The following is a 12,762-nucleotide window of genomic DNA, read 5'->3' on the forward strand; positions in this document are numbered from 1 at the left end:
TCTAATTTTAACAGTACTTATGATCTTCGAATATAAACTCTATATGTATGTATTTTTCCAGGTGTGCCTTTGTAATTGTTTATTTCACTTTTTGTACTAGATGTAGTTTAATATGCCTACTAAAACATATGAATGTAAAATAAGCAGAATGCCTGGTTAGATGTAAGATAGGGCCTGACGGCCCTAATCTTGCCGGGTTAAATAAATAAATAAAGGCACCTCCACCATGCAATCTACAGTGCCTTGCGGAGTTACATATGTAGATGCATTGACTATCCTTAAAGCCTTGCCATCATTTCAAGAAAGTAAATACTTGGAATCAGACAGATAATAGTGGCTTCTTGTAAAACGCTTGTTGTTGTTGTTGTGGTCTTCAGTCCTGAGACTGGTTTGATGCAGCTCTCCATGCTACTCTATCCTGTGCAAGCTTCTTCATCTCCCAGTACTCACTGCAACTTACATCCTTCTGAATCTGCTTAGTGTAAGCATCTCTCGGTCCCCCTCTACGATTATTACCTCCACGCTGCCCTCCAATGCAAAATTTGTGATCCCTTGATGCCTCAGAACATGTCCTACCAACCGGTCCCTTCTTCTTGTCAAGTTGTGCCACAAACTCCTCCCCAATTCTATTCAATACCTCCTCATTAGTTATGTGTTCTACCCATCTAATCTTCAGCATTCTTCTGTAACACCACATTTCAAAAGATTCTATTCTCTTCTTATCCAAACTATTTATTGTCCATGTTTCACTTACATACATGGCTACACTCCATACAAATACTTTCAGAAACGACTTCCTGACACTTAAATCTATACTCGATGTTAACAAATTTCTCTTCTTCAGAAACGCTTTCCTTGCCATTGCCAGGCTAAATTTTATATCCTCTCTACTTCGACCATCATCAGTTATTTTGCTCCCCAAAATAGCAAAACTCCTTTACTACTTTAAGTTTCTCATTTCCTAATCTAATTCCCTCGGCATCACCCAACTTAATTCGACTGTATTCCACTATCCTCGTTTTGCTTTTGTTGATGTTCATCTTATATCCTCCTTTCAAGACTGTCCATTCCGTTCAACTGCTCTTCCAAGTCGTTTGCTGTCTCTGACAGAATTACAATGTCATCGGAGAACCGCAAAGTTTTTATTTCTTCTCCATGGATTTTAATACCTACTCCGAATTTTTCTTTTGTTTCCTTTACTGCTTGCTCAATATACAGATTGAATACCATCGAGGAGAGGTTACAACCCTGTCTCACTCCCTTCCCAACCACTGCTTCCCTTCTTCCCTTTCATACCCCTCGACTCTTATAACTGCCATCTGCTTTCTGTACAAATTGTAAATAGCCTTTCGCTCCATCTATTTTACCCCTGCCTCCTTAAGAATTTGAAAGTGAGTATTCTAATCAACATTGTCAAAAGCTTTCTCTAAGTCTACATATGCTAGAAACGTAGGTTTGCCTTTCCTTAATCTGGCTTCTAAGATAATTCGTAGAGTCAGTATTGCCTCACGTGTTCCAATATTTCTACGGAATCCAAATTTATGTTCCCCAAGGTCGACTTTTACCAGTTTTTCCATTCGTCTGCACAGAATTCGTGTTAGTATTTGGCAGCTGTGACTTATTAAACTGATAGTTCGGTAATTTTCACATCTGTCAACACCTACTTTCTTTGGGATTGGAATTATTATATTCTTCTTGAAGTCTGAGGGAATTTCGCCTGTCTCATACATCTTGCTCACCAGATGGTAGAGTTTTGTTAGGACTGGCTCTGCCATGGCCGTCTGTAGTTCTAAAGGAATGTTGTCTACTCCTGGGGCCTTGTTTCGACTTAGGTCTTTCAGTGCTCTGTCAAACAGTTCACGCAGTATCATATCTCCCGTTTCATCTTCATCTACATCCTCTTCCGTTTCTATAATATTGTCCTCAAGTACATCACCCTTGTATAGACCCTCTATATACTCCGTTCACCTTTCTGCTTTCCCTTCTTTGCTTATCACTTGCAAACATTATTTCCTTTGTCTTTCGTTACAGATTTGTTGCGCATCGAAATGGTCACAGACCAGGAGAAGTCGCAATGCGTGTCTGGTATGCGGAATCCAGCAATGTGATAATGATACTGTGGCACTATCGACCCCAATGTTGGGAGGCACCACCGGGAAAGACAAGTACAATAGGTGATGCAAGGAATTAAAAAAGACAGGCAGTGCCAAACGGCTTCCTGGAAGTTTCTACCGCCACGGATCGAAGAGCGACAGACGTCCGTCATGATGGTGCACCCCCACATTACAGTGTCCACGTGCGGTAAATGCTGAGTGACACATTCCGTGAGAGGTCCCATGGCGTGGCCCCGCGCTCTCCAGATGCCACGCCATTGGACTTCTTTACCTAGGGTTACGTCAGGTATCGCGTGTACACAACACCACTCAGTGGTGTTGTTACCGTCAGTGCTAGAATCAGTGAAGCAACCAGGACTGTTGATGCTGCAATGCTGAACGTCACATGGACAGCTCTTGAATATCGTTTTGATGTTCTACGAGCGACAAGTGGGACATCTTAAAGTTCTGTCATAAGGAAATACTTTGAGAGTTGCTGAACTCTTCATAACAAATCACTTCGCTCCATCTCCAATTGCTTGCAAATTAACATTTTTTGAATTAATAGCGGGAGGTCATGGACACCCCGCAGTTGTCACACGATGCCAGTGAGACAGGCTAAGTGCTATACCAACACCTTAGTCGACGTGATTTGGACTCCTCACAGTGCTGTCCCCCGGTCCTGCCCAATCCTACGTTACACGCAAAGGCCTGAAACTAGTAATAGTTTGGACACACTAGGTGGCTACTTTCCACGTCCGTTGAGCCATTTCGGTTCGAAAGTCCATACGTCGGTGGCTTATTTGCAGGGAAAACCGCGGCCCCAGAGAGCAGCAATGGACTACAGCTCTCTTTAGAGAGTAGGAGCGGCCGGAAGAGAAAGTTTAATTTGTCGGATGGGACGAGGCAGAGCGGGCTGCATTATGCAGTCGCGGCGGATGGTGGCCTAATGTTTACGGCAGTTTGGTTGCGGTTCGTATCTGGCGTTTGCGAGCACTCGTCGCAGCTGTACGACAAAATGCACACAGCGCGCTGCGGTTATATGGGCAAACAGAAGAGCGTGACCATAAGTCCACATGTTGAGATGACGCCGGCTGCGATAAATCCACCGTCCAATTCTCACTCGCTCTGCACGCACTGTAAACGAAACCACAACGGTGACAAACATACTATTTGATAACAGTCCTAGATTATGTGTCATACGTATGTTGGCGTGTTCAGAGTTCCGCTTCCGGTGCAGTTGTCTGAAGACACTGGACTTCCACTGTCTGTTCTTACAGGCTCCATCGCAGTTCTCTAATGTAAATTCACCACGTCCACGAATGACTAATGAAAATTTCTCAGTCTGGAGACAAAATCCCGACACTCTTATGTTAAAGACGCACTTACTTTTTAACATCATACTGCTGACTGTCGCAGCAACACATTAAACATATTAATGGTGTACACACATTCCCTAAATGAGACTGCAATCGTTGTGAATTTTATGGAAATAATGAACGCACTCGAACATCAGATGGGGCCAGCCTGTTAAAACTTCTGCACAAACAGTGGATGGAAAAAGGTACCAAAGAGGCCGCAGGATGATGGAAGAGGACCTCTTTTTGGATCTGGAAGAACTGCTGTATTATCCAGGCATCGTTCACTAAAGGTATATTTAGCTAAACTACAAAACGTTTAAACGCGTTTTTCTCGATACCGTGTTTTTCAAATTGTTCACTGGACGCGCATTCTGGAGGACGTGGGTTCAAGCCCGTGTACGTCCATGCTGAAATTGGTTTTCTGTGATTTCCCTAAATCCCTTCAGGCAAAGACGGGGATGGTTTCTTTGAAAGGGCACGGCCGACTTCCTTCCCCTCACCGACGTGACCGATGACCTTGCTGTTTGGTCCCCTCTTCCAAATCAACCAACCAACCAAACAATTTTGCCTGAAACGTAACTCTGGAGTGGTACGTACGATTTTGAATGGGATTTGATACCGGCATTCCAAATTCAATTCTGCGTCAACATACGTAGCCGTTTTTCGATCTCTTCAAAAGTCCATTTTCGGTGCACACCTTTATCTCGATTTTGTGGACGAAGAAAATTAATTTTATTCCAACAAACAACCGTTCTGTTAGATCTTAATATTCTTAAAGTGCCCGTTCGATGTTTGTAGATATAAAATATATTGAAAATCACTTGTTGTTGTTGTTGTGGTCTTCAGTTCTGAGACTGGTTTGATGCAGCTCTCCATGCTACTCTATCCTGTGCAAGCTTCTTCATCTCCCAGTACCTACTGCAACCTACATCCTTCTGAATATGCTTAGTGTATTCATCTCTTGGTCTCCCTCTACAATTTTTACCCTCCACGCTGCCCTCCAATACTAAATTGGTGATCCCTCGTCGTCTTAGAACATGTCCTACCAACCGATCCCTTCTTCTACTCAAGTTGTGCCACAAGCTCCTCTTCTCCCCAATTCTATTCAATACCTCCTCATTAGTTGTGTGATCTACCCATCTAATCTTCAGCATTCTTCTGTAGCACCACATTTCAAAAGCTTCTATTCTCTTCTTGTCTAAGCTATTTATCGTCCACGTTTCACTTCCATACATGGCTACACTCCATACAAATACTTTCAGAAACGACTTCCTGACATTTAAATCTATACTCGATGTTAACAAGTTTTTCTTTTTTAGAAACGCTTTCCTTGCCATTGCCAGTCTACATTTTATATCCTCTCTACTTCGACCATCATCAGTTATTTTGCTCCCCAAATAGCAAAACTCCTTTACTACTTTAAGTGACTCATTTCCTAATCTAATTCCCTCAGCATCACCCGACTTAATTCGACTACATTTCATTATCCTCGTTTTGCTTTTGTTGATGTTCATCTTATACCCTCCTTTCAAGACACTGTCCATTCCGTTCAACTGCTCTTCCAAGTCCTTTGCTGTCTCTGACAGAATTACAATGTCATCGGCGAACCTCAAAGTTTTTATTTCTTCTCCACGGATTTTAATACCTACTCCGAACTATTCTTTTGTTTCCTATACTGCTTGCTCAATATACAGATTAAATAACATCGGGGAGAGGCTACAACCCTGTCTTAGTCCCTTCCCAACCGCTGCTTCCCTTTCATGTCCCTCGACTCTTATAACTGCCATCTGCTATCTGTACAAATTGTAAATAGACTTTCGCTCCATCTATTTTACCCCTGCCACCTTCAGAATTTGAAAGAGAGTATTCCAATCAACATTGTCAAAAGCTCTCTCTAAGTCTACAAATGCTAGAAATGTAGGTTTGCCTTTCCTTAATCTTTCTTCTAAGATAAGTCGTAGGGTCAGTATTACCTCACGTGTTCCAACATTTCTACGGAATCCAAATTGATCTTCCCCGAGGTCGGCTTCTCTCAGTTTTTCCATTCGTCTGTAAAGAATTCGCGTTAGTATCACTTATACAAATTATTTTGTTAAACGTCCAATACGAGGGCTTCCGGAATTCCCCCGACAACCATTTTGCGGCTGCAAGCGGTTCTTCCACCTGGTGCAGTGGTTGTAGAGAGACTCAGATGTGGACACAAAAATGATTTCTCGATGACAGAGGTGTAGGAAATAAAACTCTATCATCAGATTTAGCATTACTTTTTATTTCACTTGATAAAATTCTCGAAAATCACCGCTCTCTTCGATAGAGGACTTCCTTACCATCTAACAGTTCTAATAACCTAGTCAATTCAGGAAACTCTGTTGCACTATCACCAAGACTTTATGTATTGCCGAAGGTGCACAAAATGTTCCTCTAAGACCTATAGTGAGAGCTATTGGTTCGCCCATCTATTCGATTGCCAAGTTCTTGGTAATATTATTGCGAGCATATGTGAGTCGATTGGATTCGTATATCAAGAATTCGGCACATTTTATCAGTAAATTAAAAGGCTGGAGTACACATTAGTTAGTTTTGATGAAGTGTCACTATTCTCTACGGTTCCGCTCAATGAAGTGATTCAAGAGGTGAATCTTTTTCCTCCCGATGTTTCAGTCTAAATATTGCCTCACAATCACTTATTCCAAGTGGAACGAAGAGTTCTATAAACAGATCGGTGGTGCGGCTATGGGGAGCCTCTTAAGTCCAGTAATAGCGAAATTTCGAGGAGCAGACATTGGAAAAATGAAGAAACCGCATATTTGGTTCCAGTGTGTGGATGATGCGTTTGTTTTTGGCGGCATGGCAGGGAGAAAGTGGATCGTTTTCACAAACACATCAACGGGATCAACCAGAAGATTCAGTTTACTATGGAGGAGGATCAAATTCTCTTGATGTGCTAGCTTTCAACACGGTTTACCGAAAACCCAGGCGCATATTCTGTTACCTACGCCGGGATTCGAACCACCATCCATAAAAACGAGGCATCATAAAACTAGTCTCAGATATATCAAGGAAACAGAGATGGCCGAAGTAGAAATAAAACATTTCACGAATGTACTGCCCAAGAATGGTCATTCGTTGGCTGAGACGTTAAGCCCACCGCATATAAAGCATAGCGATACTCAAGCGCCTGTGAAATCGAAAGTTTCCTGTCCTTCATTAAGGGCGTAACTGACCACATAAGAAAAAATCTGGTAAAGGCGGAACATCGCGGTAGTCCACAAACCCACCCGGAAGATACAAGATGAACTAAAATCGACCAATGATGCTCGCCAACCGCTGCAAAAAGCAGGAATTTATAGGATTCCGTGTAACTGTGGGGAGATGTATGTGGTACTATAAAAAGAACTTTAGAAAAAAATACGAGAAGAGGATAAGGGCACAAGGGAAATGCGAAAACAGCAGCGATTGACACATCAGATGTTGTGGAACATGCTTTGCAGCCTGGAGACGACCACATTTATTTTGATAAGTCTCAGGTGCTTGTAGTCTCAAGCGGACACAATGAAAGGCTATACAGGGACACCATAGAGTTTGTGAAACACCCAAGGAATTCCAGTAGGGTGGGGGAGAGCGTGAAATTGAATGACATCTGGATTCCGGTGCTGAAGAAGACGTGTACCAGTGTTCCACCCTGGGATGATAGCATCAGCGGATGTCGGCAGTCCACAACGGCCAATTGCGTTCGCGTATTCAGAACAGGATATTCACGCCACCACGCGGAAGCGGGATTTTGCGGCAGTCAGTAACAAGAGAGGGTGTGAATCGGACATTCAAAGAAGCTACCATATTCCTTGAAACTGTCCTCCGCAGATGGGGACGAAACAATGGGTTTTAAGGTGAAATCCACTCGATCACGACATAAGAGTCCGTAACATTTTATTAATTGTGACGTTCACACAGTTGTTCTCGAACGGCTCCGTGACCAAGGAATGGATTTGAATGAACGAAGAACTGAACAATTGGTAGAACGTTCCGAACTCTGTTGATCACTATGCTGAAAAACAGTTTCATTTACCTGCGTCACTTATAAGTGTAGTACAGCATTCAAAAAATGTTCAAAAAAATGGTTCAAATGGCTCTGAGCACTATGGGACTTAACTGCTACGGTCATCAGTCCCCTAGAACTTAGAACTACTTAAACCTAACTAACCTAAGGACAGCACACAACACCCAGCCATCACGAGGCAGAGAAAATCCCTGACCCCGCCGGGAATCGAACTCGGGAACCCGGGCGTGGGAAGCAAGAACGCTACCGCACGACCACGAGATGCGGGCCAAAAAATGTTGCTTGATCAGCAATAATAATGTGTTACTGACTTGTAGCAGTCCCCTCGTTACGTTAATCGTTGGAGAGGCAGATGCGAGACTGAGATTCATTGGAAGAATGCTCAGGAAGTGTACTGAAGAGGTGGGGCGGGGGGGAGGGGAGGGGGGGGGTTGCAAGGTCACAGAGGAAGAGCATCATCTCCGACACTCATCATTACGTTGCTTGTGCAGTGTACGAGTAGATACAGATGCAGAACATTGTCGCCGACCTCTGTGGCCGAGCGTTTCTAGTCGCTTCAGTCCGTAACCGTGCGACTGCTACGGTCGCAGGTTGGAATCCTGCTTCGGGCGCGGATGTGTGTGACGTCCTTAGGTTAGTTAGCTTTAAGTAATTCTAGGTTCTAGGGGACTGATGACCTCAGATGTTAAGTCCCATTGTGCTCAGAGCCATTTGAACCTTTCATTGTCCAAAAACATTTATCAGTCCAAATTTTGTGTACATTCGACATTTGGTGTACGGCAGAGACTAAAACTGTGTACAGGATTGGTGTTTTAAGAATACGAAATTCTAATACTAGTTTTCTCATTATCCAAGCACCTTCGTCAGCAACTGCACTGTCCTTTCTTAAATTTAGTAATCCTGGCCGCTTCTTTTGTTGGTTTCCACCAAGTTAGTCCAGAACAGATGCACTGTATTTGGCGATGTTTCAAGGTATTACTATTTGCAAGATAATCGCCTATGCACTCGAGGTTGATAATTCACACCCGTGCGGTGATACCTCCACTTTGAGGTACCCGGTTCGTGTTCCGGTGGAGGAAGAAACGCTTACCGCCAGTATTAGGCAGGGACAGGGAGAAGAAAGGTGATTTCAATTTCTTGATCACACGACTTTGCTACAATGTCCAAGATTACATACATTACCTCTCCATAAAGTTTCAGACAGTTTCTCGTAATAATACGACACAAGCATGACACGACACTATACACACGAGTGTTAGAGACGAAAACGGAGACAATTATTGAACTATATGAAATAAAATCGTTGTAACTTCTGAATGGTTTACGGTAGGACGTTCAAACTCCACTGTCGGCCGCGGGGCATGTTGGGAATTAGTATGGGCATGCGTACGTGAATATACACTCCTGGAAATTGAAATAAGAACACCGTGAATTCATTGTTCCAGGAAGGGGAAACTTTATTGACACATTCCTGGGGTCAGATACATCACATGATCACACTGACAGAACCACAGGCACATAGACACAGGCAACAGAGCATGCACAATGTCGGCACTAGTACAGTGCATATCCACCTTTCGCAGCAATGCAGGCTGCTATTCTCCCATGGAGACGATCGTAGAGATGCTGGATGTAGTCCTGTGGAACGGCTTGCCATGCCATTTCCACCTGGCGCCTCAGTTGGACCAGCGTTCGTGCTGGACGTGCAGACCGCGTGAGACGACGCTTCATCCAGTCCCAAACATGCTCAATGGGGGACAGATCCGGAGATCTTGCTGGCCAGGGTAGTTGACTTACACCTTCTAGAGCACGTTGGGTGGCACGGGACACATGCGGACGTGCATTGTCCTGTTGGAACAGCAAGTTCCCTTGCCGGTCTAGGAATGGTAGAACGATGGGTTCGATGACGGTTTGGATGTACCGTGCACTATTCAGTGTCCCCTCGACGATCACCAGTGGTGTACGGCCAGTGTAGGAGATTGCTCCCCACACCATGATGCCGGGTGTTGGCCCTGTGTGCCTCGGTCGTATGCAGTCCTGATTGTGGCGCTCACCTGCACGGCGCCAAACACGCATACGACCATCATTGGCACCAAGGCAGAAGCGACTCTCATCGCTGAAGACGACACGTCTTCATTCGTCCCTCCATTCACGCCTGTCGCGACACCACTGGAGGCGGGCTGCACGATGTTGGGGCGTGAGCGGAAGACGGCCTAACGGTGTGCGGGACCGTAGCCCAGCTTCATGGAGACGGTTGCGAATGGTCCTCGCCGATACCCCAGGAGCAACAGTGTCCCTAATTTGCTGGGAAGTGGCGGTGCGGTCCCCTACGGCACTGCGTAGGATCCTACGGTCTTGGCGTGCATCCGTGCGTCGCTGCGGTCCGGTCCCAGGTCGACGGGCACGTGCACCTTCCGCCGACCACTGGCGACAACATCGATGTACTGTGGAGACCTCATGCCCCACGTGTTGAGCAATTCGGCGGTACGTCCACCCGGCCTCCCGCATGCCCACTATACGCCTCGCTCAAAGTCCGTCAACTGCACATACGGTTCACGTCCATGCTGTCGCGGCATGCTACCAATGTTAAAGACTGCGATGGAGCTCCGTATGCCACGACAAACTGGCTGACACTGACGGCGGCGGTGCACAAATGCTGCGCAGCTAGCGCCATTCGACGGCGAACACCGCGTTTCCTGGTGTGTCCACTGTGCCGTGCGTGTGATCATTGCTTGTACAGCCCTCTCGCAGTGTCCGGACCAAGTATGGTGGGTCTGACACACCGATGTCAATGTGTTCTTTTTTTCCATTTCCAGGAGTGTAGTTTGGTTTAGCGACGAAGCTCACATTATTTTGAATGGGTTCGTCAATAAACAAAATTGGCGCATTTGGGAGATTGAGAATCCGCATTTCGCCATCGAGAAGACTCGTCACCCTCAACGGGTGACTGTGGGATGCGCAGTGTCCAGTCACGGAATAATCGGTGCGATGTTCCTTGATGACACTACGACTACCGAACGGTACGTGAATGTATTGGAAGATAATTTCATCCCCATTATCTAAAGTGAGCCTCATTTCGACACGATGTGATTCATGCAAGACGGAGCTCGAACCGATCGAAGCAGGAGAGTGTTTGATGTCGTAGAGGAGCACTTTGGGTACCGCATTTTGCCTCTGGGGTACCCAGAGGCACTGGCATGGCCCTCGACTGGCCGTCATATTCTCCGGATCTGGACGCACGCGACTCCTTTTCGTGGGGCTACATCAATATCTGCAAAACCACTGCTGGACTGAAAACAGCCATTCAGGAGGTCATCGACAACATCGATGTTACGACACTTCAGTGGGTCATGCAGAATTTCGCTATTCGTCTACGCTACATCATCGCCAATGTGGCAGGCATATCGAACATGTCCTAACCTAAATCCGAATATCTGTAGTGACATATATATGTTGAATAAAATGTGTGCACCCCGTAGTAACTAATTTACGTTTTCTCCCTATAATTCAATAATCCCCCTCATGAACCATGGACCTTGCCGTTGGTGGGGAGGCTTGCGTGCCTCAGCGATACAGATATCCGTACCGTAGGTACAACCACAGCGGAGGGGTATCTGTTGAGAGGCCAGACAAACATGTGGTTCCTGAAGAGGGGCAGCAGCCTTTTCAGTAGTTGCAAGGGCAACAGTCTGGATGATTGACTGATCTGGCCCTTGTAACAATAACCAAAACGGCCTTGCTGTGCTGGTACTGCGAACGGCTGAAAGCAAGGGGAAACTAAGGCCGTAATTTTTCCCGAGGGCATGCAGCTTTACTGTATGATTAAATGATGATGGCGTCATCTTGGGTAAAATATGCCGGAGGTAAAATAGTCCCCCATTCGGATCTCCGGGCGGGGATTACTCAAGAGGATGTCGTTATCAGGAGAAAGAAAACTTGCGTTCTACGGATCGGAGCGTGGAATGTCAGATCCCTTCATCGGGCAGGTAGGTTAGAAAATTTAAAATGGGAAATGGATAGTTTAAAGTTAGATATAGTGGGAATTAGTGAAGTTCGGTGGCAGGAGGAACAAGTCTTCTGGTCAGGTGACTACAGGGTTCTAAACACAAAATCAAATAGGGGTAATGAAGGAGTAGGTTTAATAATGAATAGGTAAATAGGAGTGCGGGTAAGCTACTACAAACAGCATAGTGAACGCATTATTGTGGCCAAGATAGATACGAAGCCCACACCTACTACAGTAGTACAAGTTTATATGCCAACTAGCTCTGCAGATGACGAAGAAATTGAAGATATGTATGATGAAATAAAAGAAATTATTCAGATAGTGAAGGGAGACAAAATTTAATAGTCATGGGTGACTGGAATTCGAGTGTAGGAAAAAGGAGAGAAGGAAACGTACTAGGTGAATATGGATTGGGGCTAAGAAATGAAAGTGGAAGCCGCCTCGTAGAATTTTGCACAGAGCACAACTTAATCATAGCTAACACTTGGTTTAAGAATCATGAAAGAAGGTTGTATACATGGAAGAACCCTGGAGATACTAAAAGGTATCAGACAGATTATATAATGGTAAGACAGAGATTTAGGAAACAGGTTTTAAATTGTTAGACATTTCCAGGGGCAGATGTGGACTCTGACCACAATCTATTGGTTATGAACTGTTGATTAAAACTGAAGAAACTGCAAAAAGGTGGGAATTTAAGCAGATGGGACCTGGATAAACTGAAAGGACCAGAGGTTGTACAGAGTTTCAGGGAGAGCATAAGGGAACAATTGACAGGAATGGGGGAAAGAAATACAGTAGAATAAGAATGGATAGCTTTGAGGGATGAAGTAGTGAAGGCAGCAGAGGATCAAGTAGGTAAAAAGACGAGGGCTAGTAGAAATCCTTGGGTAACAGAAGAAATATTGAATTTAATTGATGAAAGGAGAAAATATAAAAATGCAGTAAATGAAGCAGGCAAAAAGGAATACAAACGTCTCAAAAATGAGATTGACAGGAAGTGCAAAATGGCTAAGCAGGGATGGCTAGAGGACAAATGTAAGGATGTAGAGGCTTATCTCACTAGGGGTAAGATAGATACTGCCTACAGGAAAATTAGAGAGACCTTTGGAGATAAGAGAACCACTTGTATGAACATCAAGAGCTCAGATGGAAACCCAGTTCTAAGCAAAGAAGGGAAAGCAGGAAGGTGGAGGGAGTATATAGAGGGTCTATACAAGGGCGATGTACTTGAGGACAATATTA

The sequence above is a fragment of the Schistocerca cancellata genome, chromosome 8, assembly GCF_023864275.1.
Source record: "Schistocerca cancellata isolate TAMUIC-IGC-003103 chromosome 8, iqSchCanc2.1, whole genome shotgun sequence".
Classification (NCBI taxonomy): domain Eukaryota; kingdom Metazoa; phylum Arthropoda; class Insecta; order Orthoptera; family Acrididae; genus Schistocerca; species Schistocerca cancellata.